This window comes from Nomascus leucogenys, chromosome 14 (genome assembly GCF_006542625.1).
Source record: "Nomascus leucogenys isolate Asia chromosome 14, Asia_NLE_v1, whole genome shotgun sequence".
Lineage (NCBI taxonomy): Eukaryota > Metazoa > Chordata > Mammalia > Primates > Hylobatidae > Nomascus > Nomascus leucogenys.
The window spans coordinates 66,954,120-66,962,780 of NC_044394.1; the positions used below are offsets into that span (position 1 = coordinate 66,954,120).

Sequence of the window (8,661 nt, forward strand, 5' to 3'; positions counted from 1 at the left end):
ATAGAACACTAGAACTTATTTTTCCTATCTAATTGTAATTTTGTATCCTGTAACAGATATCTTCCTATCTCTCTCTTTGTTCTACTCTTCCCAGCATTTGGTATCCTCTGTTGTACTTTTTACTTCTACAAGATCAACTTATTTGTTTTCCACATATAATTGAGAACATGCACTGTTTATGTTCCTGGCTTATATAACTTAACAAAATTTACATTCCCACTAACCGTGTATAAAATTCTCCTTTTCTATGCATCCTCATCAGCATTTGTTATTTTTTGTCTTTTTGAAAATAGTCATTCTAACTGGGGTGAGATGATACCTCATTGTAGTTTTGATTTGCATTTTCCTGATGATTAGTGATGTTGAGAATTTTTTCATTTACTTGTTGGCCAGACTGACTGTACGTCTTCCTTTGAGAAATGTCTGTTCAGTTCATTTGCCCACTTTTAATCACATTTTTTCTTCTGCAGTTGAGATGCTTGAGTTCCTTGCATTTTCTGAATATTATTATCCTGTCTAATGAATGGTTTGCAAATATTTTCTTCCATTCTATAGCTTGTCTTTTCACTTTGTGTATATAATTCCATTTGTTTATGTTTGTTTTTGATGCCTGTGCTTTTAAGATCTTATTCATAAAATCTTTTTCCAGACCAACATCCTGAAGTGTTTCGTTATGTTTTATTCTAGTAGTTTTATAGTTTTGGGTCTTATATTTAGATGATTGATTCATTCTGAGTTGATTTTTATACAGGGAGAGAGGTGGGTGTCTAGTTTTATTCTTCTGCATATGGATATCCAGTTTTTTCAGCAGCATCATGTATCAGAGAGGCTTCTCCAGTCAGTGTTTTTGCCACCTTTGTCAAAAATCGGTTGGCTGTAGATATGTGGATTAATTTCTGGATTCTCTATTCTATTCCACTGGTCTATGTATCTGTTTTTATGCTGCTATCATACTCTTTACATTATTGTAGGTTTGTAGTAAGTGACTTAAGTAGGGGCTTAGGATGGGTTAAGAGAAGCACCACTCAAAGGTGTGGAAATCTACCTCCAGCTAGTTCTAAGGACATTTTAGAAGGGAACAGATGGAGAAAGACATGCAAAAAAAAGTAAGACAATCTTTTTAAAAGTGTAAAGGTGTGATAGATATCATGCTAGATTGCTTTGTTTTGATTTTTTCTTCTCTATTGCTTTGGTAATCCCTATAAACAAATAGATGATTCATTCACTGTAATTAATTGGTAAATAAATAAAAATAACTTGAACTAGCAATCCAACTCAATCTGCTAATGCTGTGCAGGTCATTCATTGAGTAATTGTTATATTATATCTTCTAAGTAATAAAGTAATAGACAGTCTACCTTGGTATCATGATGTTGCTTATGTGTGTTGTCTTCAATTGATTCATTTATTTATATTACAAGCAGGTACTCAATGTCAGGAACTATACCAAGTGTCAGATATAAAACAAAAGATAATAAAGTCTTTGCCCTCAAGTATTGCTCAATCTGTTGTGAAAAATTGGCATATAAACCGGGTGTGCCTTCTCAGATCCCTCAACTACTATTCATTTACCTTCTCTAGTAGTACCCGCTTTCACCAAGTTGACATTCCTTTTTCAGATGGGCATGAAGCACCACACCAGAGAGATATGGAACTCTATTTTCAGAATGTCCACTGGGCAGCCAGCTGATTGAACTCAGAAATGGGACATATTCTCTCCCTATGCAGGCTTTATAGTGCTTTTATGGCAAACTCAGGATATTCTGCCTTGATTTTAATTCAGAACGTACGAAGACTTGAAGTTGTCTCAAACATACTTTTAAGGCCAACGTCATTTGTGATCTCAGGCAGTTGATCCTTTTCTAGCATGGACAGTCAATTCACCTGGCTTATTCAGAAATGGGTCATGGATCCATTCCTTCCCAGTTCAGGGTTCTTTTGTGGTTGGGAAATAATGCACAAACTTTTTTTTTTTTTTTTTTTTTTTTGAGATGGAGTCTCACTCTGTTGCCCAAGCTGGGTGCAATGGCACAATCTCGGCTCACTGCAACCTCTGCCTCCTGGGTTCAAGCAATTCTCCTGCCTCAGCCTCCTGAGTAGCTGGGATTATAGGCCTCTGCCACCATGCCTGGCTAATTTTTGTATTTTTAGTAGAGACAGGGTTTCACCATGTTGGCCAGGCTGGTCTTGATCCACCCTCCTCGGCCTCCCAAAGTGCTGAGATTGCAGGCAGGAGCCACCATGCCCCATAATGCGCAGTTTTGAAAGCTGAGATAAGTGGTCATGCGGCAGCTGAGAGAAAAAAGGCCCTGGCTCAGTCTCTTTCAAAATCTCCGCTAACGTTTGAAACATGCTAAAAATCCCAACGTTCACTCGTTGTCCCCGTAATTCCAATTTGGCTTTGGAAGGAGCCGTTTTTGACGACTTGAACACAGTTGTCATTCGCCCCTGACGTGACAAATTGAGTATGTTGAGGGGTTTGTATAAGTCACACAAGTAAGCAATTTTTTGACCCATTCTATGTTACCGTAATGTGCTGTCATTGGTGACTGTTTTTCTAAAAGAAATCTCTGGAGTGGCTCTCATAATTCAAAACCTCTGACCAGAAATACACCTTTAGAAAGCCAACTCACTTCTGTGTATATGAGAAGATGTATGTGCTCTGCATCCATCTCCCCACAGAGCTGTGCAAACAGACGTGGATTAAGGGCATGTACTTTTATGTCACTGATAATTTTAATCACGTCCTGCAAAACATTGCTAAGGTGACATTTTTTGGCTAGCCAGACTTTCTTTATGGATAACACAGTGTGTAGACTCACATTCAGGATATATTTCTTTGACCTGAGTAGTGAAACCAGAAAGCCATCCAGTCATGGCAGCTGCTTTAACCGTGCGTATACTGATACAAAATGACTAATTCTGTTTTCCTTATATGTAATCATTCAAAGACTTGAATTATTTCTTCAGCTGTGGTGTTGGTTGGCAACAAAAGTGCAAATAACATATCCCAATGTGTATCCTCCTGAAAAATATGTCGCACAAAAACAAGCATTGTTGCCTTTTTTGTCAACATCAGTGGACTTGTCAACTTGGATTGCACACCATGGTGACATTAATTCTCCCTAATAATTGTTCTTCCATATCTTCTGCTATTCCATCAATTTGTCTAGTTATGATGTTAGCTGAAAGAGGAACACGTGCCACCTTTTGAACTGGAGCATCTCCTAAAAGTTTATGACGAATGTTCTTAGCAGCAGGTAGGATCGACACTTCACCAATAAGGGCTTCTTAGCTTTAGCAATGTGGTTAGCCACTAAGAATGATTTCTCAGTGCAGACACATTTGATGAAATGGTGACCTTTAATAATTGCTTCTGTTCTTCATGTTCACATTTTTTTTTCTTTAGAAAAACTCCAAAGCCTTATCTTTTAATGCAGGGTACTTGGTCTCCACGTGGCAATGCAGTTTTGGAGGTTTCACGGCTTTGTTAGATAACCAGTCACCACATATTATACAAAGTGGGCTTGGAGAATGTGAACCACCTGTTGCAAAGAACCTGTAATTTAAGTAGGACTCTTGGTATTTTCTTTTAAATGCAGCTTTTTGTTGTTGTTGTTGGCAGTCACAGATTCTTCTGCTGCCTCATCATTGCATCTTTCCCCCTTTACAAAGAAGCTCTCCAGTGATGTTTGTTTTTTACTAATTTTGGCTAAGTTTAGCTTGTGAGCTTACCAAAACTGTGACTAAGTGTGCAGTGCAGGAAAGAGGCATGGATGGAAGTGGCAAATAAAATAATGGGCAGGTCATGAACAGTCTAAAATAACTGTTGAATTCTGACTTAAAGCCTGCCATCAGATGCAGCTGTACAATTGAAGTACATCAAGTCACTTGCCATTATAAAGCCAACCATCAGATGCAGCTGTACAATTGAAGTACATCAAAAGCTTATCTTTTAATGCAGGGTACTTGGTCTCCATGTGGCAAAGCAGTTTGGAAGTTTTCATGGCTTCGTTAGATAACATCACTTGCCACTATAAAGCCTGCCACCAGATGCGGCTTAATTGTCACTTGCCACTCACTGATAGGGTTTTGAAATGAGTCTGCAAATTGATTTATTATGGTCTTTATGCAGTCAAACTTCTCGGCTAATGTTAATCTGTATTTGCAGCCGCTCCCCAGCACTAGCATCACTGCCTCAGTTCCACCTCAGATCACCAGATATTAGATTCTCATAAGGAGCATGCAACCTAGATCTCTCATATACACAGTTCACAATATGGTTTGCAATCCTATAAGAATCTAATGCCACCACTGATCTGACAGGAGGCAGAGCTCAGGTGGTAATGCAACCAGTGGGGAGTGGTTGCAAATACAGATGAAGTTTTACTCCTTTGCCAGCTGCTCACTTCCTGCTGGGCAGCCCAGGTTCTAACAGACCATGGTACCAGTCCATGCCCCAAGATTTAGGGATCCCTGGCTTAGAAAGTATACTTCGAAAACATTTTTTAAAAAGTTTCCTGCTGCTATGGAATGGGTCTTTCTAAATAAACCCAATTTAAAGCACACTAATTGCTTTTGTTGGTCTTAAAATAGACCAAAATCTTTAACATGGCTTAATATGACTCAACTTGGCCTGGCCCCTGCTTCCCTCCAGCCTTGTCTCTACCATTCTTTCTTACTTTTCAGACTCCTGCCAGCCAAAAAACATGTTTTCAGTCAGTTGTATTGAACATGTTCCCTCTTGATAGTGGACACATCCTGATTCCCTCTATCTGAAATGCTTCACTGTTTGCCTAGCTAACTGCTATTCTTTAGACTAAGTCAAATATTGTTTTCCCTGTCAAGCCTTTCCATAACTTCCAGAGCATCATAAAACTTATTTGAAATTTGAAAAATTTATTTGTAGGATTACCTGGTTACTCTATTTTCCTCACTAGAGCATGCAATCTCTTCTCTCTCATACATATGTCACTAATAGACTACTTTATAATATCTGACATAAAAGTGGGTGAAGTGGGTGTTCAGTACAATTAGTTAAACATATTAAGTATAATATACAAAGAAGCCAGGCTCCAAAGTCCACATGTGTTAAGAATTTTACTCATATGAGATGCTCAGAAAATGCAAATCTATGGAAGAGGAAAGCAGACTAGTGTTTACCTAGGACTGAGAGTGGGAATGGGAATGGGGATAAACTGTTAACTGGCATGAGGGATCCTACCAGAATGAGCAAAATGTTCTAAGACTAGATTATAGTGACGGTTGCAGGACTCAGAAAATTTACTAAAAATCATTAAATTGTACACTTAAAATGGGTGAATTTTATGATATGTAAATTATTCATCAATAATGATCTTTAGTTTGGTGTAGTCTGGCTTTTTTATTAGCCATGACATAAACCTACTTAGGAAAGATTCCTTTATGTCCACCTATAATGACCCATGTGAGTACTTTCCCAGATTCCCTTAGACCTTCTTATTCATTTCTACATGCCTCTTCATGGCTTCTTTGGGTCTTTGCCTTAACAGCCTGCATCACAGGCTTTCTTTGGAATGTCATCCTGGACTACTGAAACCACTTTCGCCATTTATCAGAGAGACTGGAGTGCCTGTGGTTTTCAGATCTGCAGGGTGGGTCTTAGCCAATTAATAGGTGCTGCAGGAGGATGGAGGGCAAGCTTCCTTAACCTTATGGGGGACAAACTCTGAGCTGTAATGCCTGCTCCTGATAAGGCTGACGGTACCTTTTCAGTATCTTTGTCTGGAAATGCACCTTCTCAGCATGTTTTCTTTCCCTTTCTTGCTTTGTGGATGTAAGATTTATCAGGTTCTGGGAGCTCTTCTTCAATAAATTCCTTGCTCAAGAACCTGCACCTCAGGGTCTGTTTCTGGCAGGACTTGACCCAAGATGCTGACCCTTCCAGGAGCACCTGTTTTAATGTTGCAAATTTTCAAAAATAATTGTGAGAAATTTACTATTATCCTAGTATTTCATATCCTTTTTTACAAGTCCCAGACTTCACATATTCTGTAATTGCTGAGGATGCCCTGAAAGGTTCTTCCTGCCCTTCTTCCCTTACAGACATTTCAGATCTAGCCTAGACATTATCTTGACTCAAGAAGTAGGGCTGAACACAGTGGCTCATTAGCCCTTTGAGGGGCTAAGGTGAGAGTGTCAGGAGTTTAATGCTATAGTTCACACCACTGCACTCCAGCCTGGGTGACAGAGCAAGACCCCATCTCTATTAAAATAAAATAAAATAAAATAAAATAAAATAAAATACTTAAAGCCTCCTTCTTAAATTCAAATATAAATTGAGTATTTCACCTCTGACTCCATTGTATCCTGTGCTTCCATATTTATAGCATTTAATTCACTTTATAAAAGTTCCCTCTTAATTCTTGATCTTTCCTTCTCAGCTATGTAAATCTGAGAGCAGAGATTTTATCTTTTATTTTTAGCCTCCTCATGCCTAGTATAACATATAGAAGGTATGTGATTAATACTTACTGATTCAAAATAATTGAGTAATCTATATTTATTAATATGGAATGCTGTGTAATATATAACTATAAATTTCAGAAAGTTGCAGAGCCATTTATACATATAAATTTTCTTATATAGTTATCTATCATATATATTTATTTGAAAAATAAACACTAGTGTCTATGTGTATTGAAGGGCATTTATGGTTTATAATTCATAATTTAACCTTATGTCATAATTTTACTCAAGCAAATAGTTAATGCAATGTAAGAAAGAAAGAAGAAAAACGTGCAAGGAGGGAGCTAGAGAACTGATAGTCTTTATGAATTACCAGAACAGGGAATATTGCTTTTGTCGTGTTTGTTCTTGTTGTTGTTCTTGTTAATATTAATGTTGTTCTGCTGGAGGAGAAGCAAGGTTATGTTCAGTATCAGTTATATTCTGACATGTAAATTCAGTATTACTCATATCCTGACATGTACTGCCTTTTCAGCTTAGACATAAGCTGAAAGAAGCCACATTATTTGTCTATTATTAGGATTTATAGCACTGTAGAATTATTATAGTTAACAAATATATATTAAATAGTTTTAAGTAGCTAGAAGGAGAATATTGAACATTTCCAACACAAAAAAGATAAATGTTTAAAATGATGGATATACTAATTATCCTCATCAGATCACTATACATTATGTGTATTGAGACATCACTATAAACCTCATGGATGTGTACAATTATTGGTTGTCAATTAAAAAATAAAATAGGAGGCCGGGCGCGGTGGCTCACGCTTGTAATCCCAGCACTTTGGGGGGCCAAGGCGGGCGGATCACAAGGTCAGGAGATCGAGACCAAGGTGAAACCCCGTCTCTACTAAAAACACACAAAAAAATTAGCCGGGCGTGGTGGCGGGCGCCTGTAGTCCCAGCTACTCGGAGAGGCTAAGGCAGGAGAATGGCGTGAACCCAGGAGGCAGAGCTTGCAGTGAGCCGAGATCGCGCCACTGCACTCCAGCCTGGGTGACAGAGCGAGACTCCATCTCAAAAAAAAATAAAAAATAAAAAATAAAAATAAAATAAAATAAAATAAAATAAAATAGGCCAATCTTGGCAGTGCATCTTGGTGTAGCGGGCAGGCTCGGAGGTGCTCATCGCCGCTGTCATGGTTTGTTTGCTAAACTGCATCGTCACTGTGTCCTTCCAGAACATGGGCATCGGCAAGAATGGGGACCTGCCCTGGCCGCCGCTCAGGAATGAATTCGTGTGTTTCCAGAGAATGACCACAACCTCCTCAGTAGAAGGTAAACAGAATTTGGTGATTATGGGTAGGAAGATCTGGTTCTCCATTCCTGAGAATAATCGACCTTTAAAGAATAGAATGAATTTAGTTCTCAGGAGAGACCTCAAGAACCTCCACAAGGAGCTCAATTTCTTGCGAGAAGTCTGGATGATGCCTTAAAACTTAATAACCAGAATTAGCAAATAAAGTAGACATGATTTGGATAGTTGGTGGTAGTTCTATTTTATAAGGAATCCATCAATCACTCAAGCAATCTTAAACTATTTGCGACAAGGATCATGCAGGACTTTGAAAGCGACACGTTTTTTTCAGAAATTGATTTGGAGAAATATAAACTTCTGCCAGAATACCCAGGTGTTTTCTCTGATGTCCAGGAGGAGAAAGGCATTAAGTACAAGTTTGAAGTACATGAGAAGAATGATTAATATGAACGTGTTATCTGGTTTAAGTTGTTCCCCCTCCCTCTGAAAAAAGTAGGTATTTTTACATTAGGAAAAAAATACTTTTGTTGACTTTAGATCTATGGATAATTATTTCTAAGCAATGTGTTTTTATTCCCCAGTAACCTAGACTATATCCGATACCATTTATGAAACATTCTTGCTATAACTGAGTGCCTCCCCAAGACCCTGATTGAGTCCCCAGCACCTGCTACAGTGAGCTGCCATTCCACACCCATCACATGTGGCACTCTTGCCAGTCCTTGACATTTTCGGGCTTTTCAAATGTTGTAGTGTTTATTAAAAATGAAGATGAACATACCCTTCCAGTGAGCAGTTTCACTAGTGGGAAATACCAAAAACTTCCTATGTGTGTATCCAGAGGTTTGTAGACAAATGTTGCAGCCTTGTTTGTAACAGTGAAAAAATTGAAAAC

General features: G+C 38.3%; 1 pseudogene; it reads left to right on the forward strand.

The window, feature by feature from the left end:
- Positions 1-7,647: 7,647 nt before the first annotated feature.
- Positions 7,648-8,210, forward strand: LOC101179452 (annotated as a pseudogene).
- The last annotated feature ends 451 nt before the right edge of the window (positions 8,211-8,661 follow it).